The following is a 13,121-nucleotide window of genomic DNA, read 5'->3' on the forward strand; positions in this document are numbered from 1 at the left end:
GGATGCCACGGGGGCGAGCCCGGCGGACCAGAAGCGGCTCCGGACGCGACGGAGCGCTGCCCTGCAGCCCCAGCCCATCAAGGTGTACGGACAGGTGAGCAGGGCTGCTGCTGCCAGCCTCCTTCCAGCTCTTTCCTCTCCTTGCACTTCCTCACCCCCGCATCCATCCTTTGCAGTCGCCTCCCAGGTGCGGGCACCACCGGGGACTTCCCGGCTTGCATTTGTTTTTTTATCCCTCCTCACTTGAGTACAACCGTCAGCACTTGAATCGCGTTGATCTTTCCTTCTTCCTGTCGGTCTTAGCGAACCTATTTCAGGTAACTCGCGAGGTGCTGTGCATATTTCACCAGGGTGTGTGCAGAACGGGGTAGTTTCAGCAGGTATAAGAGGGTCCAGCCTCGTTAACCAGCCTCTGGGTTAAAAAAAAGGGCTTTCTTTAGTGTATCGTCGGCTGGCAGTGGAGGCGAGCACCCTGCTGTTGCAGTGCACTTACACAGAACAGCAAGCGGAGGGGGTTCCACACTTACAGTGCTGAGCCCCAATAAAGGTGGGCAAACCCGGAAGACTGGCAACCACCCTTGTGTCGTCAAAAGGAGAGAGAGAGAGAGAGAGCGTAAAGTGTGAGGGCTGAATTTTTTTGGGGGGGTGGGGATGTGAGGTTCAGCCCCCCCACCCCAGATAATGACTTTATTAGGGGCAGGAATATCCCTCATGGTACTTGGATATTTGAAAAGACTGCACGAAATTTGTTGGGAATTATTATTCAGTAGGTGATTTATTTCTATCCAAGCAATGGGTTTATTAGATCATAAGTAACATGAATTTTACTTTTATGGCTAGACTTACTGCTAGGAATTGCAAACTGAGTTTTTAGGTTAATATCAGCACAGGCAAAATTAATTTGCCGGTGTTACTGCCTCATGAGACTCCCAGTCCTGCGGTTAAGATTGACATCAGCAAAAAAAAAAAAAAATATTCCTGCGGTAAAGATTGACATCAGCAAAAAAAAAAAATAAAATAAAATAAAAAAAAAAACGAGAAGGTCGCAGGGGGAGAAAAGGTGGGGCCAGTGCAGGTGATAAACATGCAGCATTCTCAGAGTCAAAATGTTCCCTTTTAAAGTAGAAATTAAATGATTAGCCTGAGTTCTGCCTTACTTCACCGATTTTGCTGTAGCCAGTTCTTTTCGTCAGGAAATATGTAGAGTTACGTGTTCAATCCTTAGAGCCAAGAAGAACCTTATAATACCCTGTCACTCTGTTGTGTCGTTTTCTTGCTGAAGAAATTGAAACTGGGACAAGCGAAGTGAGGAGCCCAAGGTCATAATGAGAAGGTCTCTATTTTTTGTTTGTAGTCTCTCACTGACCTTTGGGTGATGGAAGTCACACTGTCTTATACATGGCTTCTTAAATACTTCTTTTCTAGAATTAAAAAATAGATATATATGGCTCTAAAGGGGCGACAGGAGTGGTGAATGGGTGGGAGCATTGAAATTTCACCCACCAGCCCTTTGCCAGGGGTCTGTAACTGCTGTGGGACTCAGGCTGCTGGAGTGCACCAGCTCCTTCCTCTTGGACTTATATCTGTGTTCTCCACCCCCAGCTGAAACTTCTTGTTTGTATTGCTGAAAAGAAGTCAGTAAGGTCCTTGCTCACCACAGGGACAACAGCTTGGAGATGATTTGGGCGGGGGAATGGGGTAGTTTTGGCAGGTATAAGAGGGTCCAGCCTCTTTAACCAGACTCTGGGTTCACTGAGTCCAGCCAGCCCAGCTCTGCCTTGCTCTTTGGCCAGGAGTAGAGGGTGGGGAACAATCCTTTCCAGAGCTTAGGATCCCTGAAATCATAGTTTTGGTTGAGAGAAGAGCTTTCACAAAAATATGCGCACAGGTGCCATTTCTTCCTTGGCTTTGGTTTGTGAAAATCTCTTGGAGATTTGGGGCAAGTTAGAGATGAACTCTGTTCTCATTGGGAGTGACTCCAGATCCCTCAGTTTTTATGTTTCTGGGCCAGGCAGACTGAGTTTGGTTCAGCTGAAGGGTGTAGAACTAGCAGCAGAATTCACAATGAGACATTTCTAGTGAACAGTGAAGATGGAACGCAGTGTTTCTACTTCAGTGTGGCTGTTTTCCTATGTCCTTGTTCTGTTTTGCTCTGAGATTAGTGAAAAGTGGCATTAACCTTAATCTTTAAGTATGTAAGTCAGATAGAAGAAGAACTTTCTGGTATAGGTTTTCTGCCATGAATTCTATATGGTGCAGACCCTTCAGTCACAGGACTCAGTGTCGGTCTGGATCTTCTTGGAGCTCCAGTGTAATGCACATCTCTTTGGAATGAACTTCCTAGTAAGGATGGCCATTTGCCTATTTCTCCTGGGACAGATCCAGTTATGGTGGTGCTCCTTCACTGTCAAAAATGTCAGGATACAGTCATTTTACTTCTAGCCCTATGCCAAGTTCCACTTCAGTGCCCTTTCAACTTTTCCCCTCATACTGGGGATTGAACTCAGTGAGCAGTGAGCTACATCACCAGCCTCCCAAATTCTTTTTAAAATCTTTTCTTGAGACAGGGTCTTACTAAGTTGCCCAGGCTGGCCTTGAACATGTGATCCTCCTGCCTTAGCATTCTGAGTGGCTGAGATTACAGGCACGAGCTACCACATCCAGTTCTCCTTTAACTTTGCATGAGCTTAGATTTTTTTTTTTTTTTTTAGTATTGGGGATTGAATTCAGGACCTTGTGCTTGTGAGGCAAGTGCTGGCACCACTGAGCTAAATCCCTGGCCCTCCTTCAACTTTTAAACTAAGTATTTGTAGTGTTTTCTGCATGGAGTATTTCTCTGAGGATGGAGAGGAGACGAGGAATAGGATTTTTATCCCTGCTTTCAGGAAACTTAAAAGTCAAGAGGAGATGAAGCAGATGCAAATACAGGCATGTGAATGTACCACATGGGAACAGTGAACTTGGATGCAGGTGTGACTGCTGAGTGATGCATTAGTGGGCTGTGTGACAGGCGGGGCTCCAGGGATGGAGTCATAAGGGGCCCAGGCATTTCGCAGCACTAGCTGCACAGAGAGGGGCTTAAAGCAGGAGCTGGACAGCCTGGGAGGTGAGCGAAAGGACATCAGCTTCAGGAATAAGGAAAGGAAAGGAAGGCTTTTGTGAAGTGTATTTGCTTCTGAGAAAGAGCCTGCATTGGAGTCCATAGCAATTATTTTCCCCCTGCCCTGCTAACTTGTGGAGTCAACTGAGAAAATCTCTAGCAATGGGAGACTGGCTTCTGCCATGATTTTTTAGAGGTAATGTTTGTAATATTGTACATCTATTTTAAATAAGCCTTTTCTTAAAAAGACCACATTCAAGAAGAGGGACTCCATAGTTCTTGCTACTGAGATTTTTCCTGATTTAATGTTGGCTCCCTGCCTCTATGCCATCATACTTGCTTTGTTCTTGTCTTCCCCTACTCTCACATTGGCCTGAAAAATCCCTGTTCCATTCTTGCAATGTCAAGCAATACCTTTTGGTATTCCCAGGCTCCAGTGGAAAGAGTTCTTTGAGGTTAGTTCCAGCCCTGACTGCCCCTTGTTACGCTTGCGTCACTGTCCTATGTGCTCCTGGACGGCATGAACCTAGCTCTTTTCTTTGTTTCCCTGGCACCGGGAGGCCCTTAATGAATACTTGTGGACCCATTGCACACCTAGAAGAAGAAAGGCTTGCAGGGTAGGGAGCATATTCAAGTTATATGAAAGGTATTTTTATAAGGAGGACTGTGGTGAGCACACAGATGGATGGTGAAATGAGTTGGCTTGCTCAGTGGTGAGGATGCAGATGGCCTTGCCCTTGGGTCTTGGGTGGTGAAGCCCTGATTTTCCTATGCTATCTGAGAGTTATTTTGAATGAAGGGGTGGGATTTTATTTTACAGAATCGTCCCTCTTAGGAATATCATATTAGTGTATACTAATAGCATTGTTTTTTGGGAAAAATCATTTGAAATGAAGCACAAAGCCTAACAGGATTTACAGGTTTATATTGCTTCCAACAAACTGTCTTTTCATAATTCTTGAATTTTAGAGGCCAGGGAGTATTCAGTATCCTGATTTGAGACTGAAAATCAAGTATCTGTTACAGCACAACGCCTGGGGACAAAGGGCCTCCTTTGGGGCTTGCTGTTTGGCTTTAGATCTCTTCTGAGAAGATTCCTGCACAACACATTTGCTTGGGAAAGAATTGGTTAGTTGATTCTGAAGTTAGGCTGTTTGACCTGTGTGATTTCAAACATAGATGAGAAGGCAAAGCGCTTGCTGTTTTAAGTTCACTTCATGTAAGTAAAGACTTGCTTGGCATCTTAGGTTGGCTCAGTAAGGGATGTGACCTTGAAAAACTTCCTGGTTGCACTGGGCTTCTCTTACTGAGTTTTGCCCTGTCTCTGACTGCTGTTCAGTTCATCAGTAGTTTGCGTGTCTCGGAGCCTGGAGAGTGAGGGCTTTGAGGGGTGGAAGGAATGGAGGAAAGGAGCCCTTAGAGAAGTGAGATTGAGACTTAAAAGGATGATAGAACTTTTGCAAGAGGGAAGGGGACCAAGAGGTGGAGGAAAGAGGAGAGTAGGGAAGATCGTTGAAAAAAAGAATTAAGATATGTGATGTATATATACGAACTCCCCACACTGAATGTAAGCATTATGCACTGGAAACATACAGTAATAAGAATCAACCAATAAATGAAGAAAATTAAAGGGATGAGCTAAAAAGTCATCCTGTTTGTTTACTTGACCTTCAGGAGGTAATGCATGTTTATAAAACAAAATTTGTATAAAGGAGTCAAACAAATAAATTTTCTTCCCTTTCATGCCCTTATTCATCCCAAGCTCCTTCTCAGTTGGTAACCACTGTCACTGGCTTTTTGTATATCCTCCCAGAAATATTCTATGCATACATAACATGTTTGTGCATAAAAATTCAAGCTTAAAATATCAGTGGCTTTCTGTTACCTGTAGCCCCTGGTGCTATGGATAATGAGATTAGCATTAGCTCTAAAATATATTTGTGGCATGACTTTGGGTGAATGGTCAAGATGTTACTGGAAATGTCATAGTATAATGTAGATGGTTACCTTTCTCCAGGCAAGGCAAAAGAAAACTTCTCTCTCATTTCCCCTGGAGGGTTCCTGTGAGCCAGGAGAACAGCATTATGAAGCCTCCTCATCCTTACGGGTGCAGAGCCCTGGTCTGTGAGAACATCAGAATAGAGAGATCCTGGATATTGGCTTTAACTTGTGCTCTTTTTGAGAGTATTTTCATTGTATTCTTCAAAATGAAATTAATGTATGCTTAATAAATTGCTTTGAGATTTGGGATCCACAAGGTAAATCCTAACAGCAAAGAATATCTTAAGGCAAAGGGTGGATGTTGCAGGCACAATTCATTGTCAGATTTTAATGTGTTCCTCTTTAGTGATCACAGCCATCTTTGTAGTGTCATTGTTTAATCCCAGGACAGAGCTAGATGGAGCTAACCCTGTCCTGTCCACTGTAATGGAGGGACACAGAAGCATTCTAATCTAGAGAGCAGGTAATCCCCAAAATAATTTGCTTTTGCTATGTATTTAGCCTTTTTTTTAAAGCATCAGTTTACCTTCTTAGTTAAATTTTGCTTAGGTGAATATTAAAATGAGTTTGCATTCTTTGAGCTGCTGACAGGGGAAATGGCTGGCATAAATGTGTTCGGGAAAGCCAATTTGAAGTTTACAATATGCAATAATAATTCAGATGTAGATAATAAGAGCGTTGACTGCATAGAACTGTATTAAAGCTGGGGTATTACTTTGGGTTTTCCTTCATTTATTTAGATTTTTAAAATGTGAAGGAAAGTAAAAGAGAATGCACTACCTTTTGGGTTGAATGTATTTGGGATTAGTATTTCTCCAGAAGTAGCCTGGGTGACGGGGGAGGTGTTCTTTTTTGTTTATGAGAATGGGACCTTCCTATGTAGTCTCTAGCTATGCCAGAATCTGCTGGCAGATGGCATATTCAGTCTAGCCACGTACATGCAAAAATCAATTTCCTTCAGTTTAAAATGAGCCACAGTTAATTTCGACCTAATTTATTGGTTTATCGACCTGTGAACCTTGGGCCTTCGAAGAAGTGGCCCGGATGGCCTTCCAGCATCAAAGTGGCTGACGATGCTAAAACCCAGAGAAGACAGGGTGGGCTGCTGCTCTTATAAAGATTTGGGTGTTATGTGATGTTGTTGTGAGATGCTGAGTTTTTAAATTGAAAGATGAGGAATGCTTTGCACATTTAGGGCGGGTTCTATGAAGGTAGGACTTTGTTACAATCAAAATCACAATAGTGAATTAGAAATAATTACAAATTACTAGGTAATTTTTAATTATATAATTTGTAAGTGCCTATGTAAAAGTATTATCATTCCATGCAGATCATATGTATATATTTATGTGGTCTTTCTTTGTTGAGAGGCGGGCTGGATGTTGAACCCAGTACTTTATGCATGCTAAACATATGTTCTACCACTGAGCTACACATCCAGCCCTGAGTAATTGTTAATTATAATGGTGCATCCACGCCCATGGTGCTGCTGCTAAGAGCTGGGTGATCATGTGTCCTTTGCCTCATGGCAGATCCTCCAATACAGCACTGTTGGACAGGTGTTTCTGCAATAATGTTCAGTATCTGTGTGTCCTGTGTATCTACTAGACACATGTATGTAGCCAGCGAGCCCTTGAAATGAGGCTAGTGTGACTGAAGAATTCTTATACTTCCTTTCAGTTAACATCTGAATAGCTACATGTGGCTTTTGGTTCTTGTACAGCTGGCATGGCTCTGATGGGCTGTAGGAGGCCTCCCTTTCCCAGCCAGAGGCAACCCCTATTTCGTCTAGGAGAGAAATTAGTGCCAGGGTTTGCATTGTGTGCTTTACAAATAGGGAGTAAAAGCAAGAGTTGAGGGCTTCCTAAACCTTGGGTTTTGAAGGTTGTTGACTGTCAAGCTCAGGGTCAGGAGACGCTGGCTCTTTTTTCGAGGGAGGGGTCACTAGGGCACAGTGGAGTTCAGGTGGGCACAGATGTTACCTTCGGGGGATGCCTCTGCAAGTCGCCTCCTTTCTTTGATCACTTAGGCCTTGAAGGCTGACCATTCATAACGGCAGCCACACCTCTGTGCCTTTCTCTGTGACCTGACTTGTCACAGGCAGCCCCCCTGGTATCTGGGCTGTGCTGAGGCGCTGTGCAGAGCCCATGTGCGCATCTGTGTAGCAGGGAAAGATGTAAACAGTGCCTTAACAGTGAAACCATCTCCCTGCCCCTGCCCTGTGCTTCCTGTGTGCTTGTTGACTTACCTCAGTGAAGCCAGGTCTGTCTTTCATCCCTTCAAGCCTTCAGACTGGCATGAAGACAAACAATAGAAGCGTGTGGTCTTCATCACTGCATGCAAGCCCCCACCCCCTCCTGGCTGGCCCTTTAGCTTAGCATGCCATTGCTGTTGCTGCCGCTGCTGCTTCAGGCTGTTGGCTTGGAAAATCGGGACCCTTCACAATGATTTATCTCTAGTCCCCTGCATTAGATTAAAAACACAGCTACGAATTCTCAGAAAGGCAGGCTGATGTGATTATATCCGAAATCTGAGTGGCAGACAAGGGCAATAAAAAGATGTACGTTTATCAAATGCGTTTTGTGCCATGTCAGGGCCAACGTACACTTTACTACCCCCCCCTCATTTAAAAAAAATGAAGATAACTGGCAGGGCTTTAGTTATTAGAAAGGAGAGTAGCCTGTTGAGAAACCTTTTTCCCAGTAACTGAATGGAAGGGAGTAGTGGTGGAAAGTGGCCATGATGATTATCATGTGGAATAGATGTGGATGTGAACCGATGAGTGGGTCCTTAGTTGGGTTTTCGTATGTTAGAGGCACTGAGTTCCATCCTACTTTGTTGGACTGGCAGCTGAGATATAGTACACCATAATGTTTTTAACTCTTAGGAACTGAGCAGACCTGGTGCGGGGGAGGTGCCCCGTGAAGCTGAGAGTTTGGGAGGACTCAAGCTTTTTAAACCTGTGCTCAATTAATTAAGTAACATGAGACCCAGTACCTATTTCTTACCTCATCTGTGTATATTTAGTTCCCTGAAATTCTCTCACTGAATAGTTAAAAATTTTTTTGCAGTTAACTGATGAATTTGGCACAGTGTGCCTCGGGGGCTGGTGACAGGAGGGTTACCACAGGAAGCAGGCCTTGGGAGGCTGGAAGAGAGGCACTGAGGAGTGGATGTGGAAAGATGGGGAGGGTTGAAAGAGCTTCCAAAAGAAAGCTTGAGAGCAAGGCTAGCAGAAGGGTGCTCTGGACAGTCGCCTAGCCCTCCTGGTAGCACTGAGGCCATCTGTCACTGAGAAGTTGGCCACATTTTGGGAGGCTGACATGTTGTCCCTTCTCCAGTAGTCTGGTGTGTATCTTCTTTCCTAGTGTGGGAAAGGAGCCACTCATGAGGTCTTGAGGCCTTTGACTCAAGAATGTATTGTTGAAATGCTTTCCTTTTCAGGGAGGAAAGTGCTAGAAGTCCATTTCACCTCAGCACTGGAATCTTGGGGATTGGAGGTTGGTCTTCTCAGAAGTGCCTGAACTCCACAGTGGAGTGTGAGGAAGACAGCCTGAAAATGTCCACTTGGCCACCAGTTCTGAGACTGGCTCAAGCATGTGGTGTTTTGTCATTGTATTTATGTCACTGCTTGCCCCTGGGTGTCTCTATTCCGACTCTGGTGATGTGAATGTTCATTTTTTACGTGTGCCATTTTGTGAAGAATGGCCTATTTTGGTAGAGAGCCATTTGGACATGATATGAAATACATTGGTGGCTTACATCTCATTTGCATCTAGCAACAGTCCTGTAAACTTAGGAAGATAGGAATTATTATGAGTCTCATTTCACAGAGAGGTAGTTTCTGGCTTAGAAAGTGAAGTGACTTCCCCAAAGTTAGGCAGCTAGTGAATTGTGGAAACGGACACTCAAACTGAGTCTCTGACTTGCTTCAAATTTACTATGACGCTGTGCCTCTCCTGCACAATCTAGTGATATAGTGTAATCTTTATTCTGAGGTAGAGATCTGAAGCTTTTCTTTTTCTTTTTGTAGTGATGAGGATTGAACACAGGCCTCACACATGCTAGTGCTCTATCACAGAGCTACATCCCCAGCTCTTTTTATCTTTCTATTTTGAGACAAGGTCTTACTAAGTTGCTTAAACTGGCCTTGAATTCTTCTACCTCAGCCTCCTGAATAGCTGGGCTGACAGATGTGTACCACTATGCCCAGCTGATCCACAGGTTTTGTTGTTGTTGCTGTGGAAAACCCCCCCCCCAATCTGTTATCTCCTAGGCTCTCCTGGATGCACTGGTCTTCTAACTTTCCAAATGCACTAAATCCCAGGGCCCTTCCTATTTCTGGCTAGGCTCTTCTTGACCCTAGGTTCAGGGTTCTCTGCTTTCTCCACCTCCCGATCCCACCTGCTTTCCTTTTCGACCTTATGCTTTCAGGAAGCAGATAGGGCGAGTTTTCCCTGCTGTGTCCCTCTCTCCCCAGCCAAAGCCTTATGTTTAACAACTGAACTTAATCATTATTTGTTGAATTTGTTGTTTAATGCTTGTTTCCTCTACAGTACTAACTGAAGAGGCAGGGCCTAGAAGTCTGCTGTTTTCCCAATACCTAGTGTAGCATCTGGTTTATAGTGAGTACTCAATAAATATTTATTGAATGAATAAAGTGAGGAGCTATTTATGGTGAATCTGTGGAGCCAAGTAGGAGAGTCAGGGAGAGTAGGTGGTCTGAAACTGTCTTAAGAGCTCATAGAAATGGTTTTGGGTTCCTAGGCAAACCTTGTGGAAGGCAGGCCATGGCTTAGGGTGCTCAGCAGCCAATTAACGCCATTGTGGGGTGCTTCCTGAGCTGTTAGCTCTGCACTGGGCCTGCATTTTAAGGCACTGATGGAGCACATGTCTCATCTCTCTCTGAGCTGAACCTCGCCAGGAAAAGGTGGCAGTTAATCTAGATGTTCTCTGAGCTTCATTGTGTCCCTGGCATCTTCTGCTTTTCCTTACCCATGAGTAAGTGAAAGGGCTGTCGTGTTCGTCATGGATTTTTTTCAGAGGCTCTGTTTATAGGAAGCCTGCCTGGAAAAGCATGTCATTGGTGACTGACTGGCTTACCTGCTGGGTGTGGTGGGCACATAAAGTCTACCTGCCAAAGCTCAGTGAGGAATGTTGCTTTCTGAATGGAGTCAGTGAGAATATGCTTCTTATCCTTTTGGTAAAGTGGAAGGAAAAAGCATATTAAGAAAAAAAGATTGAAATGCCAAATTTCAGTTCAAAGGTGTTCTCCTTTGGTTCTCTCATCTGTAAAATGGGCAGCGCAGCTGGGAAAATGATTTGTGAGTTCTATGGGTTATGGGAGTATCTTGGGCCAAAACAAAGTCAAGGGTGTGTGCTGAGATTCTCCAACTGTGCTGTCTTGCTGCCTTCCGGGAGCCCTCATAAACTAGATTTCAGCTCTCCTGCGGGGGAGAGTCCGGGAGGGTAATGAGCTTTCTAAATATAGCGAGAACACGGTCTTGAAAGGGGATACTGGGAGGTGATTTGCATACCTAACATTTAGGTCGCATGCTTTGAGAAAACCTTGTTATTCTTGGACCTGGGGAGTCAGTCTTTAGTTTCTGCAGGGCCCACATCATTTGGGGGATTTAGCAGCTGCCTCTGTCCTCACAGTTGGAGGATAGGGTATTTGTTTTATAGTTCATTGTAGAATTTTAAAAATGCTTCTTTATATTTCACTGCTAGTACAGCTGAGAAATAAGCCAGACTGCCTTGTTTGTAACGCCTCATACTGTGTTCTGGAAAGAAGCTGTGTGGGAGGCATGAGGACGTCAAGCCGTGGGTGTCTAGCACATCTTGAGCTTTAGGTTGACCAATGAGAAGGAGGTAACAGTAGAAGAAATGAATGAAGAGAACATTTCTGACCCATTCCATAAAGGGCCCTCTTCTTCCTGAATAAGCTTCAACAACCTTATAGTCTTCAATGGTATTCTTGCAAATGTCTTGTAGTTGTTTCAGATTTACAATCCTAATTTCCCCACAAGAGAGAGATCTCTCTATTCTTACAGTTGAGAAATCATTAAAGAGCCTATAGAGTGTGCCTGGAACCTAGCAGATCTCAGTGGATACTTCACTGATAAGTGAACGCATGAGTAATCAGTACCTTCATGCAACAAGCAATTTATTTCCTTCTTTTTATTTATAACAACCCTGAGCTGAAGGATTAGGTGGCAGCAGATTCTTCCTCCTACTCTGCATAATAGGAGGCAAGTCATTTTACCTCTTTGGTTCTCCAGGGCATGGTGGGGAGCTTAGAGACAACGAGGTGTGGGAGGTGATGTTTGATAAAGACCGAGGTATGTTAAGGTGTGGGTGGTGATGATTCCTATGAGCTGGCATTGGATGCTAGCCCTGAGCCTTGGTCATCGCTCCAGCTGGGGACAGCTGGGCTTCTGCTGATGCTGTGGCTCTGCAGATGCTGCTGACAGTGTTTTGAAGGATTGCTTTGGCCAGAGACCCAATCCCCAGCCCGCTGCCTTTATGACTCATTCTAGCTGCATATATTGGTAGCAGAGGGCTTGAGATGACATGAGATGAGATGAAATGAAAGAAGCCCCTCTTAAGAGTGGGAGCTCCTAGATACCGGGTCCATACTTGAAAGGTATAGTGTTCTACACAGGTGGCGGGGTGGGGTGGGGTGGTGTTATATAACATGAATCATTTCAGAGCGAACACTTTAGTGGCATTTAGTACATGTATATATTGTGCAGCTACTAGCTCTGTTTAGTTCCAAAATATCTTCATCACTCTCAAAGAAAACCTCTTACAGTTACTCCCTCCTCTTGCCTTCCCCTTGGCAACCACTAATCTACTTTCTGTCTCTGTGGATTTACCTGTCCTGGATAATTCGTATAAATGGAATCATGCAATATGTGACCTTATGTGTTTGTCTTCTTTCATTTAACATATTGTTTTCGAGATTCATCCACACTGAAGCGTGTATCAGTACAATATAAAATCATAACAGCCGCACCAAATCTTCCAAAACAGATCATTCCCCAGCCTACTTAAAGAGAGTGAGTCACTCTTGCCCATCTAATGTAGTCATAGGTCCAGTAAGAAAGTAGGGGAATGGACAGGATTCACTGTTGTCCAAAGAAGTGGCATTAAAGGTACCTGGAGTCTTTAAAAAAAATACCTATTCCTGAGCTCCATTCTGAGGGTTTCTGAATCGTAGTGCTGGGTGGGGTCTCTCAGGTGCTTCTGATCCTAGACCGGCAACCCCAGGCCTTATCTTAACTACCTGCCTGTGAACCTCCCAGAGGCCTGAAGCACTTCCCAGGCCCTGCCCTTGATTTCTGAGGCAGTTGCTGATTAGAGATATGTTTACCTTCTGCAGGGAGTTACGAGCCCCTCCCTGCTGCCTTTATAGCTCCAATTAATTGTGTCTCATTTATCAAGCTTCAGCTTGTGAGCTAGAGACCGGAGAGGGAAGGTTGTTCATGCTGGGGGGTTGTGGTTATAACTGACTACACATCAAGGTTATATTCCTAGAAAAGACACACTCCCACCTCCTCCCACGCCCTCCCAGGCCCATGTCTTCTGGATTGATGTGTGGGACCAGAGTGGGAGAGGACAATTTGAGAGATTTAGAGACCTGCAGCTGCTCCTGGGGCTGATGAGGAGGAGGGCTGGAGGAGGGGAATCCCCAGGAGAGAAAGGGACCCAAACAAACAGGAAACCACCTCTTTAAGTAAAGAATCTAGCTGGGGACTTGTGGGTTGTTCTTCATTACAGGAGCTGCCCTGGGCTGCTGGTTTCTTGGTCCCTTGAGACTGTGGGGGTGGAATTGGAGAGGAGGAAGGTGAAGCCACAGAGTAGATTTCAAGTCTTGGCCTTAATAAAAATGATGGTCTGCTCGTCTCCTGTCATCCTCTGGATGCAATGATTCCTGCAGTGATTCTGGGCATACGCTCTGGGGGGATGGGCACCTGGGCTGCCTTGGAGATCAGCCTGACTCACCAGGGAATTATTC

At 44.7% G+C, this 13,121-nt stretch overlaps 1 protein-coding gene across 1 annotated transcript in view; it reads left to right on the forward strand.

The window, feature by feature from the left end:
* The first annotated feature begins 6 nt into the window (after positions 1-6).
* Positions 7-13,121, forward strand: part of Sorl1 (sortilin related receptor 1) — a 159,462-nt gene continuing 146,347 nt past the window's right edge. The window contains exon 1 of the mRNA XM_033764392.1: positions 7-94. The gene's annotated coding sequence lies outside the window, so the exon portion shown is untranslated. The remainder of the gene's footprint in view (positions 95-13,121) is intronic.

The sequence above is a fragment of the Fukomys damarensis genome, unplaced genomic scaffold, assembly GCF_012274545.1.
Source record: "Fukomys damarensis isolate Sample0158 unplaced genomic scaffold, DMR_v1.0_HiC HiC_scaffold_16, whole genome shotgun sequence".
Lineage (NCBI taxonomy): Eukaryota > Metazoa > Chordata > Mammalia > Rodentia > Bathyergidae > Fukomys > Fukomys damarensis.